Source organism: Boleophthalmus pectinirostris, unplaced genomic scaffold (assembly GCF_026225935.1).
Source record: "Boleophthalmus pectinirostris isolate CB_2022bp ecotype Guang Dong unplaced genomic scaffold, ASM2622593v1 HiC_scaffold_22, whole genome shotgun sequence".
Lineage (NCBI taxonomy): Eukaryota > Metazoa > Chordata > Actinopteri > Gobiiformes > Gobiidae > Boleophthalmus > Boleophthalmus pectinirostris.
Genome location: NW_026571190.1, coordinates 34,946,568 through 34,965,518, shown reverse-complemented (window position 1 = coordinate 34,965,518; position 18,951 = coordinate 34,946,568). Strand labels below are relative to the sequence as shown.

General features: G+C 40.0%; 1 protein-coding gene and 1 pseudogene across 1 annotated transcript in view; both read left to right on the top strand.

Moving 5' to 3' along the window:
* inpp4b (inositol polyphosphate-4-phosphatase type II B) overlaps window positions 1-18,951 on the top strand; it is a 718,149-nt gene that overhangs the window by 440,795 nt on the left and 258,403 nt on the right. The window lies entirely within an intron of this gene.
* LOC129410493 (5S ribosomal RNA) lies at window positions 11,609-11,726 on the top strand (annotated as a pseudogene).

Below are 18,951 nucleotides of genomic sequence, written 5' to 3'. Positions count from 1 at the left end.
GAGTTGTGTTTTGTTTCATTTCATTTACACATGTTCAACACGCAAACGCTGCATGTTTAGGCAAGAAAACACTGCGCTCCACCTTGTGCTCCACTTTGATTTTAAACTCCACACACCTTCACTTCAATAATTTGGATAATTTCACACCAGGAAGTGCCGGTCTCTACTGAACTAAAGCAAAAGGAGCTGTTAAAAGTATCGCTTCATGACATCACAAGGTGGAACAGAGCATTTTGAGCTTTTGGAGATGTAGACAGACTAATAATAAAGTGTTACTCAAACATGTGAATGAAAATGTATTTATTTTATTATTATTTTTTGTATCATTTTTAGCTTTATGCATTTTAACAGTTTTAATTAATTGTTTTTATTTATGAGTTACTGTCTTTTATTGTATTAATTTGTCTGTGCAGCACTTTGGAAACAGTCATGTTTATAAAATGTTCTATATAAATAAGATGGATTGGATTGGACTGAAACAAAACACAACTCCAGGTATGTTTTTGATGAGGAAACCTATTGTTTGTTTGTTTTTTTACCTTCACCTTTTGTTCAGTAGAGATGAGCAATTCCATGTTTGAAATCATCCAGTGGAGCACTTCCTGTATTATGACATGATATCACAAGGTGGAACACAGTGTTTTCATTTTGAGAGAAAAACTCAGTCTAATGCCCCGTCCACACTAGTACGTATTCAAGTCGTTTTCATTGCAAATCAGTGTTTGTCCACACTGATCTGAAGGAAAACGGCTCTAGAGACAGAACGATCTGGTGCCACTAGCTCCCACGAATTCATCTGAATACTGATCTGATCTGTCCCACTGTGTGGACGCCTGAAAATGCTGAGACGCTGATGTAGGTCTATGCACCGCGAAGTAATTCACCGCCAAAACACTAAGAGGCTAGAATATATGTCCATTCATATATACGGTCTGTGTGTACGACCTGCAGACAAATAATCTCTGAAAAGTTTCACATGAACCATCTCCAATGTGATAGAAGCACAGAACAGACTCACCATCAGCAGAACACCCCTCTGTCACAGAAAGAACACTCATATTCCACTGAGTCGTGTCCTTTAGTCCGACTGAAGTTGAACCGCATCAGCGCACAATAGCGAGCTGTTTTTTGAGCGCTAGTTTATGCAAATTAGCCATGAGGTTTTAAGTTTAGTTTAAATTTGACCATATCACCCCCATCCTGAAATCCCTTCACTGGCTCCCTGTCACACTCAGGATTGAGTATAAGGTCTCCCTCCTCACTCACCAGTGCATCCACGGTCACTCCCCCCAGTACCTTAAGGAACTCCTCACTCCCCAGACCCCCTCACGCACCCTCCGCTCTGCAGCCACTAAGGCTGCGTTCAGACTGCAGCCCGAAGTGACCCAAATCCGATTTTTTGGCTTCTATGTGACCTGTATCCGATTTTTTAATGACAGTCTGAACGGCACAGATCAGATTTTTTCAAATGCGACCCAGGCCACTTGGATATGTGCTCCTGATACCGATACATATCTGATCTTTTGACATGCGACTTCAGTATGAACGGCCAAAGTGCATTCATCCACCTACACGTCATCAACAAGCGACAAACGTCACTATTCTGCGCTGAAGCAGGCGGAAACCGGAACTGTAAAATCTCCAGGTGCTCAATGCTCGTCCATGTTTGGACAACTTCCGTAAACACAGAGACGCTCGCTGCGGTTGACGCATGGGGTTGACGTTATCATGTCTCCAGTGAGCATGCGGGACACTTTCGGGCCGTTTACCGTTCACACTGGAGTCTCAGACAAGTCGCATTTAATTGGAAATGTGAACGACCTCGCAAAAACATCGGATTTCACAAAAAAATCGGAATTGAGCATTAAGCCCTGCAGTCTGAACGTAGCCTAACACTCTCCAACCCCCAGAACCAAACTTTACACCATAGGTGATCGGGCCTTTTCCTCTGCAGCTCCAAGGCTTTGGAACGCTCTCCCCGACCACTTGAGAGCCCCACAGTCTGTTTCTGTTTTTAAACAAAATCTTAAAACGTATCTTTTTACTAAAGCCTTTTGTTAATTGTATTTTATTTTTGTTTTATCTTATTAATTCCTGCAATAGTTTTAGCTTGATCCACTGTTTGCTGATGCACTTTTTACTCATTGTTTTTACCTGTAGCACTTTGAGATTATTTTATGTAAAGTGCAATATAAATAAAATGTATTATTATTAATTTATTATTAGTTTCTGTAAATCGTAAACAAATGTGCTCAAAACTGTGTGGATAGGGAAGGATTACGGACACAGAAACGACGTGTCTGGACGCAAATCGTTTCCGATATGGTGATACAGTGATTTGTTTCAGTGTAAACATAGCCTAAATGTGCAGGGTTTTTGTTATTATTATTCCACATTAAACTTTTCTACATCCATGGAAACTCATTCACAATAACAAAGTTTTAAATGTACGGATAATTACTTATGTTACGTTCGCTGCTAAAGATTCCCGGCAAAGCTGATGGCAAACCCCGACAGCTGAAAAGTTACACAGTGCAGATTTAAGTTATTGTAGACACTTTTTTGCGCTTCTTGACTTGGCCCAATTAAACCTGTGCCTTCAGACAATTGTTTGCATAATCAATGAGAGTCGATCTTCACCCCAGTTCCCCTTTTTTTTTTTTACCTATAACCAGAACTTGTAAAGAAGCAGAGCGTGCATTTTTGTGTTTATACTAGGAACACACTTAATTAATACTTCTTGTTGTGGTCATGTATTGATGAGACTAAAAGATAAGGACTCTTCAGAAGAAAGTTGAACTACTTGTACTGCATTAGTAATGTATGTTAGCAAAGATGAGTTATGTTTACAAAGTACTTGAACTCTTTTCTCAGGACAGTGTGGGAGAAGTAGGGCATGTTGTTCATTTTTACTTTTAAAGGTTCTATATTACACAACATGGATTTTTCTGATCTTTAAGTCGTGTTATAATGCCGTTTTCTAATCAAAAACAGACCTGGAGTTGTGTTTTGTTTCATTCACACACATGTTTGAGTAACACTTTATTATTAGTCTGTCTGCATCTCCAAAGCTCAAAATGCTTTCTTCCACCTTGTGATGTCATGTAGCAATAGTTTTAACCGTTAACAGCTCCTTTTATGTTAGTTCAGTAGAGATTCCTGGTGTGAAATTATCCAAATGATTCTAGTGAAGGTGTTTTGGAGTTTAAGGAGTTTAAGGGTAGCCTCATTCAGACGGTTTCCACGAAGTGAAATTAGGATTTAGGATTAGTTCGCTCGACCGTAGGTGGCTACTTTTTTTATTTTAACCAATCGCTGCTATTTGGTCGTGACATGTAATGCGCCAAATCCCGTAGGAAGAAGGGCAATAACGTCTTTCCTCTTGATAAAATTCACCAAACATTCTCTTTGTTATGGCTTTAAATCCTCGATCTTGGATATTGTTGTACATCAGGCATGTCCAAACTATGGCCCATGGTGAAAATGCGGTCCTCAGACAATTTTTTCTTGGCCCTCAGACTTCCAGGTGAAATGGCGCAAATTACCTGCATCAATTAAAAATTAACTTCTTACTGCAAGTTTGTTTTTTGTTTTTTTATCTAACTTGATAAAGTTAATATTTCATATTTAGTGTGTAGTTTTAAGGATCTTAGCATGAATAAAGACTGATGGCTCATTCTAACGTGTTAAACATGCACAAATTTCAATAATTCACTGTACTGAGCACCAGTCTACGGCCCTCTGCTTCGTCTGTGTTTATGTAACCCTTGATGAAAAAAGTTTGGACATCCAGGGTCTACATCCATCTCGACCGCTTTCTTTACTGTTTACTGACCCAGACAGATGCTTGAGTTTGACCTCATGGCTTCACAGCTCTTTGCTGATTGGCCGGTGTGCGGTCTACAACTTCTGGGGTTCTTGCAAACCGTCTAGTGTATTCTGATTCCAAAATGAAATTGTGCGTAGGCAGTAGGTGACACCAGCCTGGCTAGTTTAAGGGGCCTATACTGTGCTATTTTATGAAAACTCCAATAACCTTCACTAAAATCATTTGGATGATTTACGACCTGGAATTGCCAAGCTCTACTGAACTAAAGGCAACAGGAGCTGTTAACATGAAAACTACCACTACATGACATCACAAGGTGGAACAGAGCATTTTGAGCTTTGAAGGTGTAGACAAATAATAATAAGGAATGACTCAAACATGTGTGAATGAAACAAAACACAACCCCAGGTCTGTTTTTGATGAGGTAACAACATTATAACATGGCTTAAAGCTCAAAAGAGTCAATTTTGCGTAATGTAAGACCTTTAAAAACAGAATGGAGGTGGAAGGTGGAAAAGAACATAGCCTTAAATCTGCTGGGTTTGTGTGTTAAACATGTGTGAATGAAACAAAACACAACTCCAGGTCTGTTGGTGTTGAAGAAACAACATTAGAACCCAGTGTAGATCAGAAAATAGCATAACACGGGCCCTTTAAATGGATAGAAAGAAGTTGTGTTTATAGTAGATGCCCTTTGGAGTTTTATCATATCAAGCAAAACTGTGAAAAAAAAAAAGATTTGTTTAACCATCCAAAAGGTAATTTGCGAAATCTCTGGTGCCAGGTGGTTTCTAAATGTGTGTCAGTATTGAAGCAGCAGCCTTTACTTAAGCAGTTCACACATTAAGAGCTCTGCCTATATTTGGACAGCAGCAAAAGAATCACTCAGCATCTCTGCCACGGCTTCCACTGTGAGCGATTTATACACTTCTTATATTCAAGGTGTAGACTAAATGTTACTCGCTTGTTTTAAAGGTGCAAAGTGTATCTTTTTCTCTATGGATATGTCATCGCTGTACCTGGAATGTTCCGCAATATGACTTTAAACAGCTCTACTTTGCGTTTATTCAATTACAGGTGGTTTTATAACTTAAAAAATATCTAAAAAAATCTGAGACTGACAACTTTCTGCTTGCAAGATGATTGTAGAATAATTATATATATATACATGTATAATTAAATTTGGCCTGCAAGATCATATCAATTATGTTTTAGAGCTGCCCCGCCGGCTACAGATAGGCTATAGGCGAGTTTCAGCTGACGTCATTGTTATTAAAAGCCCGCGTTGCATGCTGGGAAATATTTTGGACGGAGGCAAGAACCACGGTAGCGTCAAACACAGTGCGTAACCTCGCGTATTTATCCCCTATAATGGTAAATTCCTGCTGCATTATCGGATGCACAAATAGAAGCACGGAAGAAGGAAACTGTCTTTTTCGTATTCTGAGTGAAAAGAACCGCTAACGGTGAATTAAACGGCTTTCAAACATTTCGCAGAGCAAACGTAGAAGATCCTAGCAAACCGGTGGACTCCAACAAGTTCAACAACACATCGAGACTCTTGGAGGTTTTCATCTTTTCTGCTGTGAATGGCCCAGGAGTTTCCACCAAGTCATTGTGGATATCGCCGAAGTGAATATTTGTCCAGGTAGTTGGCGATTCTGGCCAGAAATTTGGTTTGGTCCACCTTTTGTCGGGGTTGAAAAGGGTGATTTGGCTCCATCGATGCTTATGAATTTCTGGTCAAATCGTCTTGGGTCCTCTGCCGTTAGAGTGGATAAATAATCGAGATCAATACCCTTTACGTGCTTTCTCGCTCTGTCCGTCATGTTGCATTAGTGTTTATTGCTGCCGACCAAAATAATTCCCAGCATGCAACGCGCGCTTTTGTCAACAATGAAACTTGCCCATAGAGACATTAGGGTCATTCCACACCATTTCACCAAATGGCCCACGCACTTCGATCTCAAAAAATTTTGAAAAAATTACCAGCTGGTCCCAAATAAAAGTTATTCAAAATGTTTTCATCACTACCCACATGCCATAAATTACATGTGAAAATTGGACCATGTTGCATTTTCTTGTTTTTAACAGGACCCTCACGCATAACCTATTTCAAATTTTCAACATTTGGTGATTTCTTTTAACAGTCCCAGTACAAATCTTGATTCTCAAAAAAAAAAAAAATAAGGGTCTACTACACCTATAAGTAGGTTTAAAAAGGGGTTAAAAATGGTACGCCATGGAAATGAACTTTTTTTTTTTTTAAGTTCATATAAAATGACAATGAGTTGCGATACCAAACTTTTGATGGATTTTATTTGAACACAGAGTAGAGCACTACAAGCCTACAAAATTTCAGCCCTCTATGTGTGATACTTAACAGAGATAAACAGAGATATCGACCTGTGAAAATGGCTGAGAAAAAAATGACGTGATTTTGGGCCCGTAAATTGACACATACTCCCCTCAGTAAAAGAGCTGTAACTTGAAAAGTAATGATCGAAAATCACTAAAACTTCACAGGGTTGGTACATGATAGTGAGGGACCAGCTGGTAATTTTTTCAAAATCTTTAAAAAACATGATGCGTGAGATTTTCTGGAAATTTGATGAAATGGCGTGGAATGACCCATTATTTATTTAAAATTTTGTTCTGGATTCAATGTTTAAGCAAAACTATTATTAAACATTTATTTTAATAAGAAAACGTTTAACATTACAAATCTCACATGTAGATTTATTGAAATTTTTCAATAAATATTTAGTTTGGCCCACAACTTAGTCCCATTTTTTAATTTTGCCCTCTGTGAGTTTGAGTTTGACCCCCGTGGTTTAATGCCATACTGTGAAACATTCCAGACAAAGTAAATGGTAAATGATCACATTTTTATACAGCGCTTTTCCACCCTCAAGGAACTCAAAGCGCTTTACAAACAGGAACCACTCACCCGTTCACAAACATTTTCATGCACCAGTGTACGCTGACACTGGGGGTGAGGTGGGTTAAGTGTCTTGCCCAAGGACACAACTACAGCATTAATATGTGGGAGCTAAAATTGCACCGCAAACCTGTGGGTCAGTGGATCTGACTGCTCAACCAATGATGTTTTTGTTGTTGTTTTTTTTATGTTGACAGTGAGATTCGAACCATTACCGCTCTACCAACTGAGCTCCTGTCGCCCCAGCAATAACATCTCAAAGGAGAAAAGCATTTGACCTCCACCAAAAAAGTTACACAATTCACCTTTGAGTTTGAGAATTTTCTTTGCAGTTTCCAGTGTCAGTGAATAGTACAGCAGCACTGGTTTAGGGGTAAAAGCGTCATTCAAATACAGACGTCTGAATCATTCTCATCATGTACAGTATGTTTTGTAAAATAAATGTGGCCTCTCTGAATGCCATATTGATTACTATGGGGCAGAATTATAATTCAGACGTTCACAAACAAAACAAACACAGTGTGATGGTAGAAGTCGGCACTGCTCTGTCTGAGGGTTATTAGACTTTAATCCGAGCTTGATTTCAACATAATCAGACCAGAAAGTACTGACTTAGTTGGAGCTACAGCAGCTGATCTTATTTTTACTGTAAAAGATGTTCAGTTTGTCACTCTCACCTTTTTGTTGAAAATTGAACACCTAAACAGGGCCTTGAACACTCGTATTGATCACAGGCTCCTGAAAATGTGTTGTTTAAATCCATTTTGTATTTTTTTCTTGAGCTTTCAGACCACCTAAAAACCTTTTGGCTGTGTGTTCATGGTCATGCACATACATGCAGAACACCCCCAGCGTTGGGTGACCAGACGTCCCTATTTACCCGGGACAGTCCCAGTTTTGAGCCCTGTGTCCCCTGTCCCAGTGGATTTATCCAAAACCAGTGATTTGTCCCAGTTTTATACAAGGACGTAGGTTTGCACGACGGGACGGTGGGGACATGTCACAACCAATATTTGGGGAAGACAAAATAGTCCTGTGGGAATAATTTTTCTTCTGTTGATGTTTCACTGTTATTTGAATCATATCAAAATGTTCTTTGCTTTGTTTTCTTTTGGTTGCTGCCCCAAGGTCCAAAAGGGGGCGTACATGAACCCAGTAGCCTGATCAATATGTCTGCGAAGTATCCTGCAAAACAAGTTGATCAATATGTCTGTGAACTTTCTTGGTAAAATGAGCTAATCAATAAGTTAATATTTTAACAAGATGCCATAAGAGCTGTCTACTCTGCTGTCATTTTGAGACGCTGGTGACCGAATTCTGTAATCACTCGAATCTAGTTCTGTAAACTGCTTGCACTAAAATAAAGAGACCTGTACGTAGACCTTTCCAACTCCTGGAAAGTTACTCTCTTTCTTAAGTCACATCTGGAAAAGCTGACCTGTCCCTACCAATATTTGCTTTTTTAAATTTTAATAAACAAATATATAAATTTATTCTGATATTTTTCCAAACTGAATAGTATTAATTTAACACATTTTAGTTCACATTTTGTTTATTAGATGTTCTGAGATGTATTCAGTGATATGAAGACAGGGTTACTCCTGCCGCTGTTTCATTGGCTGTAACAGAGTGATGTCATTAGTGGAGCCAGGAGCTGAAACTGTGGAAGCAACAGGACAGGGCCGCACCTGAAGATGTCGGCTTGAGCAGGAGTGAGTGAAGACGCTGCACCAAACTTTGAAAAACTTTTCAAAATGAACATACTTGGCTTCATCTTCAGTTAAACTTGTCTTATAATGAGTCGCCGTGGAAAAAGAGCGACTGTCACCACAAGTGCACCTCCCAAACAGAGCCCTACTTGTGCACTGTGAGCAGCCGGACTCTACTGACAATATTCCATATAAAAATGTTTGGACATGACCTCACAAATATCTTATCACCAACAAGCAAAGGGAAATCTGCTACAAACTTCTACATCGCTGTTATCCGCTAAAGAATCATCTTAGAAGGACAATGGACACAAACTGAAAAATGAAACCACCTCTCACTTATTTTGGACCTGCCCAGACTCTGTGCGTTTTTGGAAACAATTCATAAAACATAAATGCAAAGTCTTACCCCATTTGACCCTTTCTTATAAAGATGTGTTGTTTAGTTTTTGCAGTGTGCATCATAAGAAAAGTAAACAATATTATTTAATTAATCTGTTAATCAAGTACCGTATTTTCCGGGCTATTAGTCGCTCTGGATTATAAGACGCACTGTCATTAAATGGTCTATTTTTGAACTTTTTTCACAAATAAACTGCACTGGACTTTAAACGAAACCCAACAGTTTGATGGGTCACTCGCACTTTGTTTGGTGCGTTCACGGTGACTCTGGGCTTTGTTCAACTGTGGCGTGTAGGGAGGGTGCTGTCTGGGACCGCTGGATCGGTCGCAATGACTCAGTTGTTCAGTTGTGGCTCAAAGTGGCACGTTGGACTCATTTTTTCGGTTCGTTCCTCTGTTCCGTTCCTCGTCGGCGTGGAGTGATGAGTGTGTCTGTGGGTGTGTGCCGCCGTGCGGTCGCTGACTGCTCCGTGTGTGTTTGCGTGCGCTGCGGGTGGTGCGGCTGGGACACCTGAGTAGATTCGTGTATGGGGCGCTCTGGATTGCGGGGCGCGCGTTCGTTTTTTGATGCGGTTAGAGGCTTAAGAGCTCGTCTAATGGCCCAGAAAATACTGTAACCTATCAGTTGGTCCCAGGTGTCCCTGTTTTTGACCACAACAGTGAAGAGAGGCGTACATTGACATTTGTTTGGGTAAAGTACAGAAAAGCTGCTTAAAAATGACCAAAACACAAATAAAATGCGACTAAACTGACTCACAATTTAGTCATGAATGGGCAGTACATAAAACTTTGGTAACACTTTATAATAACTACACCTTATTTAGCCTTAATAAAGCATGAACAAAGGCTTAATTAATAATGAACAAAGACTTAAAGTCTTAGTAACTACTTAATTACTACCTTAATTAGCACTTGCACTTAATTTGCCTGTGCTGTAAATAGTTACTCATAATTATTTCATACTTAATTACTCATGGACTAACTATTTGAGCATTTATTAATCATTAGTAAACTATGAGACAATGGTTTACTAATAATGCAATGCAGTGATAATTCAGGCAGCTGTTATCTGTAAGTTAAGTCTTTTTGAGAGCTTTTCTAAAGTGAAGACAAATTATCCTTTATTAAACATTTACTAAGCATGAATCAACATTAATTAAGTCTTTATTCATTATTAATTAAGTCTTTATTCGTGCTTTATTAAGGCTAAATAAGGTGTAGGTATTATAAAGTGTTACCCAAACGTTTCCTTAATTACGCACTCGTTTCACAATTTTACTATTACCAACCACCACAACCCGGTGACTGCAAAATATCATTAGCCCGCTGTCCTCTATGTGAAATTATAACATCATCAGAGTCTCCAACGTGAACTCGGCCCATTACCAGCAGGACTAGAAACCCCAGCCCCAGCTCAGGTCCAGTGCAGCTAATGTAGTGAGAGAATGAGGCCAGGTTAAGACAAGGACAGAGCCAGATGATGCTTCTACAGCGAGCGTGATCCGTAAGTAGATCAGAGTGTACCTCCCCTCAGGCTGCACCACTGTTTGTCAAGACACATCATCCCTCAACCGGCCCGTCGTCCGCGGCAACACCTCTCATATGCATTCAGACACATTCGCACGCAGCAACAACAACAAAATTCATCTTTATGGCAGTGTACAGAAATAGCAGCATAATTTGACAGATAATGGCCCTTGCTGCACTCGCGAGCAGATAGAGGATTTTGTTCAGACCCATTTTGGAAGTTGTGTAAAATGTAAATAAGGAGAGAATGCAGTGTAAATTACTTTTTAGGTCTCTATATTGCGGTGATATTTCTTCACGTAATAGAAATGTATACTCGTAAAATTGGAACACGGGGCAGCTAAAAGACAGAAAAAGCCCATTCACCATTTATATTGAATAACTAGACAATTCAGACTCGATTTTGATACGAAGGAGAAGGGTGGGGGTGTCCTGTGTGCATCTCTACAAGCGGAATGTTCAGCAGTTACCATGGTGACGCAATGCACACATGAGCGAACGATGGCCGTGTCCGAATGTCTACCCTAGTCCCCTCATTATTCACTGCACAGGCCAGCACTCATTAGCGCCCTCTACACGTGGTTTTATAGCTTGAAAATACCTACCTAATATTTCCGTCCCTTCGTTTTACAAAATAACATCGTGCACACAGCATCGTTTTCAAATAAGTTTTTGTTTACCCGCATAAATACTCCATCGAGCGCCATCGTAACTACGCCGAACCTCTGGGCGGCACCTTGATTAGATTCAAACCTGTACCATTTATTTCATTACAGTTCTAAGTTTTACTCACCAATACCTTGAAAAACGTGCATTACTGAGTGGGCTCGCCGCTCCACAGATCTGTTAAAGAAGTGACAAAACTGCTGACCTCCGAGCCTCAGTCGTCTTTAGTCGTGGATATGAAACATCAGCTGTGTGTGCAAATGCAAACACATGAAAAGTGTTTGCACCAGAAGAAACGCGACTGCTGCTCTGAATGCTTCATCGTCACCGTCAGAGCAAAAGGGAAACACTGGTCACACTTTTGGCGTGACAGCTCCTAAAACTCACTCTACACGCCAAACCGTAGTTTTCCAGAATCTCCACGCTAGCCGAAGTTTTTAGAAAGATTCATTTTCAGAGGTGAATTTGTTTGCGTGTAAAAGATGGGTACAAACGAAGGGAAATGTCTCAGTTTTCAAAAATACATGTGTACAGTCCTGTGGCCATAGCAGCTTGTCAAAGCCTGATCCTGTCAGATCTCAGAAGCTAAGCAAGGTCGGGCCTGGTTAGAACTTCGATGGGAGACTGTTGGGAAAATCAGGTGCCACAGGGGGGCACCAGTCACAAAAACTGTCGTGTGTCCTTAGCAGTGTTGGGAAGGTTACTTTTAAAATGTAATCCCCTACAGATTACAGATTACATACCCCAAAATGTAGTTTGTAACGTAATCCATTAAATTACTTAAAGTGAGTAACGTAATCTGATTACTTTGGATTACTTGATATTGTCATGTTTTTTTTAAACGACATGAATGTAGCAACCACATCCTGAAAATTCTTGTTTGTTGTCTTCAAATTGTCTGAGCCCAAAGTCTCCATGAATAAGCAACTGTTTGCTGAAAGAGAAACAAAGACCACGAGATATCTATAAGGTTTTGTCTGTTAAAAGACAATAACAAGATCAGCCTTTCCTTCACCAGATTAAAAATATTACTGATAGAGAAATTAATTTTTTATATGAGATCACCTTAAATTATGTCAACCTACTGTTAGGTGTCATGTTATTTAGACCTGGTTTAGTCCTGGTTTAGTCCTGGTTTAGTCCTGATTTTTAGACCAGGTCTTTAGCTCTGGTTTAGTCGTGGTTTAGTCCTAGTTTAAACCTGGTTCAGTCCTGCTTTAGTCCTGGTTTAGTCCTGGTTTAGTCCTGGTGTTAGTTCTGGTTTAGTCCTGGTGTTAGTCCTGTTTTAGTCCTGGTTAGTCCTGGTTTTAGTCTTGGTGTTAGTTCTGGTTTAGAGGAGCACAGGAGGAAGCGCGGTTTACGCGAGAAAACACGTTCCACACGCGGCGCACGAGACGTCGGTGTCCACGCTGTAACTACGGAAGGAGACGTGGTCCGCGGGTTCTCAGGTTGATGACGATGATGAAGGTGTGTGTTTGTGTTTGTGTGTGTTTGTGTGTGTTTGTGTTTGTGTGTGTTTGTGTTTGTGTGTGTTTGTGTTTGTGTGTGTTTGTGTTTGGTTTTTGTGTGTGTTTGTGTGTGTGTGTGTGTGTGTGTTTTGTGTGTGTGTTTGTGTGTGTGTTTGTGTATAGGACAGTAGTGCAGATATTATGAGTCTATGCAGGTTGTTTTCACCGGTGCCAGTAGCTCCTGTTTCACATTTAAGTTGTAGGCGATTTTATATTTAGTTTTTTTTATATATTTATCTCACATCGGGAGAAGAATTTCCAAGACACAAATGCGTTTTTACCAATGCACTGCTGCTTCCACTGTGTGACTGACACCGCCAACTTTAACATGACGTTTACATCGCTCTTATTGCGTGCGTTCTGTTTGGGCAATTGCAAATGGGATGTAGCACAAAATGTGAAAACAAGAAAATACCGCCTTGTAATCCACTTATTTCAGCAAAGTAACTGTAATCCAATTACCACTCATTGAAACAGTAACTGTAACGGAATACAGTTACTCATAATTTGTACTCTGATTACGTAACGGCGGTACATGTAATCCGTTACTCCCCAACACTGGTCCTTAGGCAAGACACTTCACCCACATTGTCTAGTATGAAAGTGGTGTGTGCGTGAGTGATGGTGGTGGACAGAGGGTCCGTTGGCGCCGATTGGCATGGCAGCCGCGCTTCCATCAGTATGCCCCAGGGCAGCTGTAGCTACAATAGTAGATCGTACCACCACCGGGTATGGAGAAAAAGAATAATGAATCTATGAAAAAAGCTCTGTAAAGTGTCTTTGTGACATGTCTGTGAAAAGTGCCATATAAATAAAGACTTACTTACATATAAACGGGGCCTGACTGCCTCTCCGCAGATCTGACCTGTAACATGGTCTGGTTTGGACTCCGTGATGATAGAAAGGTTTAATTCCATACTGTGAAACATTTCAGACAAAGTAAATGTCAAATACTCACATTTTTATAAAGCGCTTTTTTTGTCTTCAAGTCACTCAAAGCGCTTTAAGGAACCGAACCACTCACCCATTCACACACATTCACACACCAGTGTACGCAGACTGACAGACAGGGGGCGAGGTGAGTTAAGTGTCTTGCCCAGGGACAGAAAGACAGCATTAATCTGTGGGAACTAGAATCGCCAACCTGTGGGTCAGTGGATCTGACCGCTCAACCAATGATGTTTTTGGGGTTTTTTTATGTCGAGAGCAGGATTTGAACCACCTTCTAGAGTCCACTCATTCACAGAGCGATTCAGACACACAGAGCACTACATTCAGGTCGCGGGACTGTGTGGAAAAATAATCTGCTACACTTTGATAAAACTGTTTTAATGGACTAATAATAATCCTACCAGTTTTTGTCACAACGGATTTCAAGTAAACAGTCTTCATTATTTGCTTTTTTGTCTGATATGTGGAACAGCTGGTAAGAGGCTAACACTCGCACCTTTACGCTCTAACGGTTTATTTAAGAGAGTTTTATTCATAATGACAGATCAGCAGCGCCATAAACCAGCGCTTTTATCTGCTTCATTCAGTCGGTTTGTGTCCAGTTAAACACCTGTCGCTGAACGCCGTTGTTTTTCCCGACTCTCGCAATGCATTTTGGTCTATATTGACTGCTCTAGTGACACCGATGCCCACTGCTTTTCAAGGTGCATTGCGGGAAATTTTGAGTGCACTACTTTTTCACCAACTGGACATTTGGACACTCCTAAAAATAGCGTGATCCCTAGATAGTGAATAGGGAATTTGTGGACATTTGGACACAGCCATTGTCAGGAAAGTCCGCTGCACCGATTTGCACGAGAATTTACCACCAACTAAACTCTAGCTCCTTCCAATTTTACTATGGTCAAAGTATTATTATTATTTTAACGTAAATGATCTTTATCTTGTGTTTCAGTTGTATCTTAAAGTTTTAGACTCAATTTTGATAGTAAGAAGACGGCTCCAGCTTTAGTCGACCAAGAATTTCTTCAGTCGTCTACAGCTCTATATTTACCTTATGCATTCTTAGACTTAGACGAACTTTATTGATCCACAAGGGAAATTATCTGAACACAGGAGCTCACACATCACAATATAATATAATAGCAAAGAGCAAAAATATAAATGGTAATGACAAATTCTAAATAAGTAACAAAAAAGAGCAAGAGACAGGAGTCAAATAAAGACATAATTCTGTAAATGTATATTTACAAGTCAAAATAAAATAGAAAAATAAGTAATTCTGAGCAGATTATGAGCATGTGTATAACTCTCAGAGACCGTGGCACGAATAACAACAACTAGCAAGCTAACAAGCACTTCCTGATTATGAGATAATTAAATGTTTTCTAATGAGGGCCTGTTTACACAAGAACGCTTGTGGGTAAAAACAACAAAATATCTTATCAGAAGTGCCTTTTGTTTAGACGTTTTTGGGGCTTAAAAATGCAAAAATATGAAACCACCTTCCAGAGTAGAAAAGTTGAATACACTCTGCCGTAACGTTTCCGTCTACACTGTCCAAGGCGCAAAACTCTGGTCAGATCTGCTCACGTCGCGTACGCTTTTACGTCACATACATACAGGACACAGAAACCTGGCATGCACACACACGCATGCCACACACTTTTGCGTCACCGTATGCAAGCAGATTTCCTCCTGAAAATGCTTGTCTAAACGCGGAATAAAAAGTGAAGACATGTTTTGTGACTTCTGTTCAGACCATCATCATATAAATATAACCTTAGATACAGAAAGCACGCAGCAGACTTACATTGACCTCAAGAGCTGCTTTTATTTATTCATGTGTTTTGCTCAAAAACATTGAAAAAAATCAGGTACAGGACCTTAACATATCCATAAGAAGTGGTTAAATTTTTTTTTTTTTTACAGTTTTGATTTCTTTATAAAGCTCTTCCATCAGAGACTCAATTGCGCTGATTTTATGACATTGAAAAATTTTCCTCATAAATTTCCTCATTTAAAGTTGCCCATGTGAACCCAGTCAATATTTCTGCAACCATGTCATGTTTCTCACCACAGTTAGAAAACAGACAAATATAAACAAATATATTTATACGTTTTATGCCATATATGGAAGATTAGGCCAAAGAAACAACATTTCCATGGAAACAAGCCTCCTGCAGTCCAAATAAGAGTTAGGTTTGTGGAGATGCAAGCCCGCTTATAGGAGGGACGCAAGTTTTTCAATGCAATAACATGACCAAAACAAACTTCTATTTTAGTCTGTTTTTTTTTTTTTCTAAAAAGGTACACACTTAGCCAGACTGGCACCACCTATTGCTTCAGCTTAATTTCATTTCTCTCCTGCGATTAGGTCAGGAATCAGAACACACTAGACGGTTTGCATGAACCCCGGAAGTTGTAGACCTCGCACCGACCAATCAGTGAAGAGCTGTGAAGCCATGACGTCAAACTCAAGCACCTGTCTGGTCCCTTTTGTGGAACAGCACAACAGTAAACAAAGCGGTCGAGATGGATGTAGACGACGACATACATTCTGTGTTGGTCAACGATTCCCGAGATCGAGGATTTAAAGCCGGAACAAAGAGAATGTTTGGTGAATTTTATCAAGTGGAAAGATGTTATTGCCCTTCGGAATTTGGCGCATTACACACGTCACAACCAAAAAGCAGCGACTGATTAAATAAAAAAAGTACCTGCCTACCGTCAAGCAAACGAAACTTAATGCTGCGAGGTCACACAGTTTCCATGAAGTGAAACCGTCTAATGAGGCTAACACTCTGTGGTTTTAAGTTGCTGATAGTGCCCATTGTACGTGTCTGTGTGTCCACCTGCAACTTCCACTTCTGTTTAGGTTAAATTACGTCATATTTTTAGCAAAGTCGCACACTTTTACAGGCTTTAGTCCCCACTTTCCAAACTTTTTTGACATCTGTTGCTTCCTTAAAATCAATCTATACTCACATTAAATCCCCCCACCGTTTCATGTCTCCATATCCGTCCTTCTATTTGAACACACCTTCACTTTCTACCTAAACACTCCCCAACAAACTGATTATTGGGACCAAATTTAGGCTGAAATTACTGAAGATGCATTAAGAGTCTTATCTGCGTAGCACAGCCCGCCAGCTCTCAGCGGGCGACGGTGACTACCCCCTCTGCCATGTTTGTGTATTAACAGGCATGGGCAACACAGTCTCTTGAGCTCCTCCTTTTATAATCCCTTTCAAATGCCTGTCTCCCTCTGCGTGGCCATTTCTGTCACTCGTGCATCAAATGATTCTGTTGGAGCGGGAGTTGGGAGAGGGGAGCGGGCTGGTGGGTGGCTCTTTGAGAATCAGATGGTGCGTTTGTAACAGCGAAGAGCTCTTTCAAAGACCTAGTTTACACAGACACAGCGCGTTAGCCTGGCAGTTGAAAAGTAGGTTTTTTTTGCGTGCCCAAAAAGTGTCATATCTTGAGCTCAGAGTGGTGGTTGAAACGGTCTCGCTTATAACTTAAGTAAAAAGTATCGAAACTTTATTGTTGGTATTAATGGGCTAAAGTCAGTAGTAGTAAAAGTTTTCTAACAGGTCTAACATTGGTCATATTACTTCTTAATCTTTCCTATGAGGTTATTTTTGGTCTTCTGGTAATTTATGTTATTAGGTTCTTTTTTCAGACCAAGAGTTTGTTTTCATACCTGACAGTTTTGACTGGTCCCTGAGGTCTTCCTCAGAGTGTGACATGTCTGGTCAGCTGATTTAAACAGGTTTTGGCACTGTCTTCCTACCGGTGGAGACAGGACGACAGCGCCATCTGCAGTCTGACTTCCTCAGGACAGAATCCCAGGTTTGTGAGAGTAAAAAAGCCCCCTTGTCCCAGTTTATAGTCCCGTGTGCACATTACTGTTTCCGTATTTCTGGTTTTTTTTTGAGCAGTCGAAACTGTCAGGTTTAAAAACAAACTCTTGGTCTAAAAAAGACCCTAATAACTAGGGATGTAATGATATCCAAATCTCTTGGTACAATATTATCATGATATGCATCTCACTAGAGGTGTAACAATATCCAAGTCTCACGATACGATATCGTCACGGTATGAACCTCACAGTATGAACCTCATGGTGCCATAAAAATGAAATTATTTTTGCAAATGAAAAAAAGATATATTTATAAATACACATCTATTTGTAAATACCAAAATACAAGTTACAAATATTAAATTTACATTTGTGGATATCAAAACACATGTATAAATCAATGACTATTTGTAGATCTCCATCTGTGCATTTGTGAATATTAATGAGACAAATGTAACCCCATAGTTTTCACCGTCACCAGTACACGCCCACTGAGTTGTACTGGTTGTAATTCGTTCTCCACTTTCTTTTTCTTAATGAGTGATACACGTAGGATCCGGCAGTGTTGTGTAGTCATTTTGGTAAAAAAAAAAATAAAAATTGGGCTGAATTTTTCTGTTCGAGCCCGACCCGCAGCCGACAGAGCAATGATCGAATCCGCCCCAAGTCCGGTAGGCATTAAGATATTTGTTTTCAAACCTGACCGAACCTGACACAATTAAAATCACACTATTTTCATAGACCTAACGACACACGTAGGATATTGTTTGTACGGCCTCTAACGGACACAGAGACGCAAAATACAAACACGGGGTGAAGCAAAAATAATGAGAAAATTTTCACGAAGTGGTAAATTTAAAGTGCAGCATCTCATCCACATTATTCATAGAAACATCCCCAAATAATGACATCCAGTCCACAAAACCTCTCTTTTAATCCAGTTTGAGGCGTTATTTAAAAGTAAAAAGGCAAATGTAGTTCACGTGTGTTTGTTTACATCCACACAGCGTGCAGATCGAGGTGAAGCTGCAGATTAGCGATAGTGACTCAGCTTCCTGTGTACTTTATCTTCGATCTTTTATGCTTTACAAATCGCGTATCTGAAGTATTGCGCCACATTTCACAAATAATAATAACAGTTCTGAGTCAGTGCTCTGATCTTTTGAACACGAGTGGTTTTACTGTAGAGAGGAACCTGCTGAGGCGCTGATGTGTCCGTGTGTGATGTTTAAGTTCTAAATATTTGTCCGGGCTCCAACTCTAATCCACTAAGGGCTGGGACGAGACACAACTTCCACAAAATGAAATGAGACACGAGATTAGGTCCACAAAAACGAGACAAGACGAGATTTTGAAATAATGTGCAGTGTTGGGAAGGTTACTTTTAAAATGTTTTCCAAAATGTAGTTTGCAACGGAATCCATTAAATTACTTAAGGTGAATAATGTAATCTGAATACTTTGGATTACTTGGTTTGCTGTAGAGGAGCAAAGACGAGGAAATCTTCACATAAGATGTTTTGTCTGCTGAAAGAAAATAAAAAGTCCAGACTT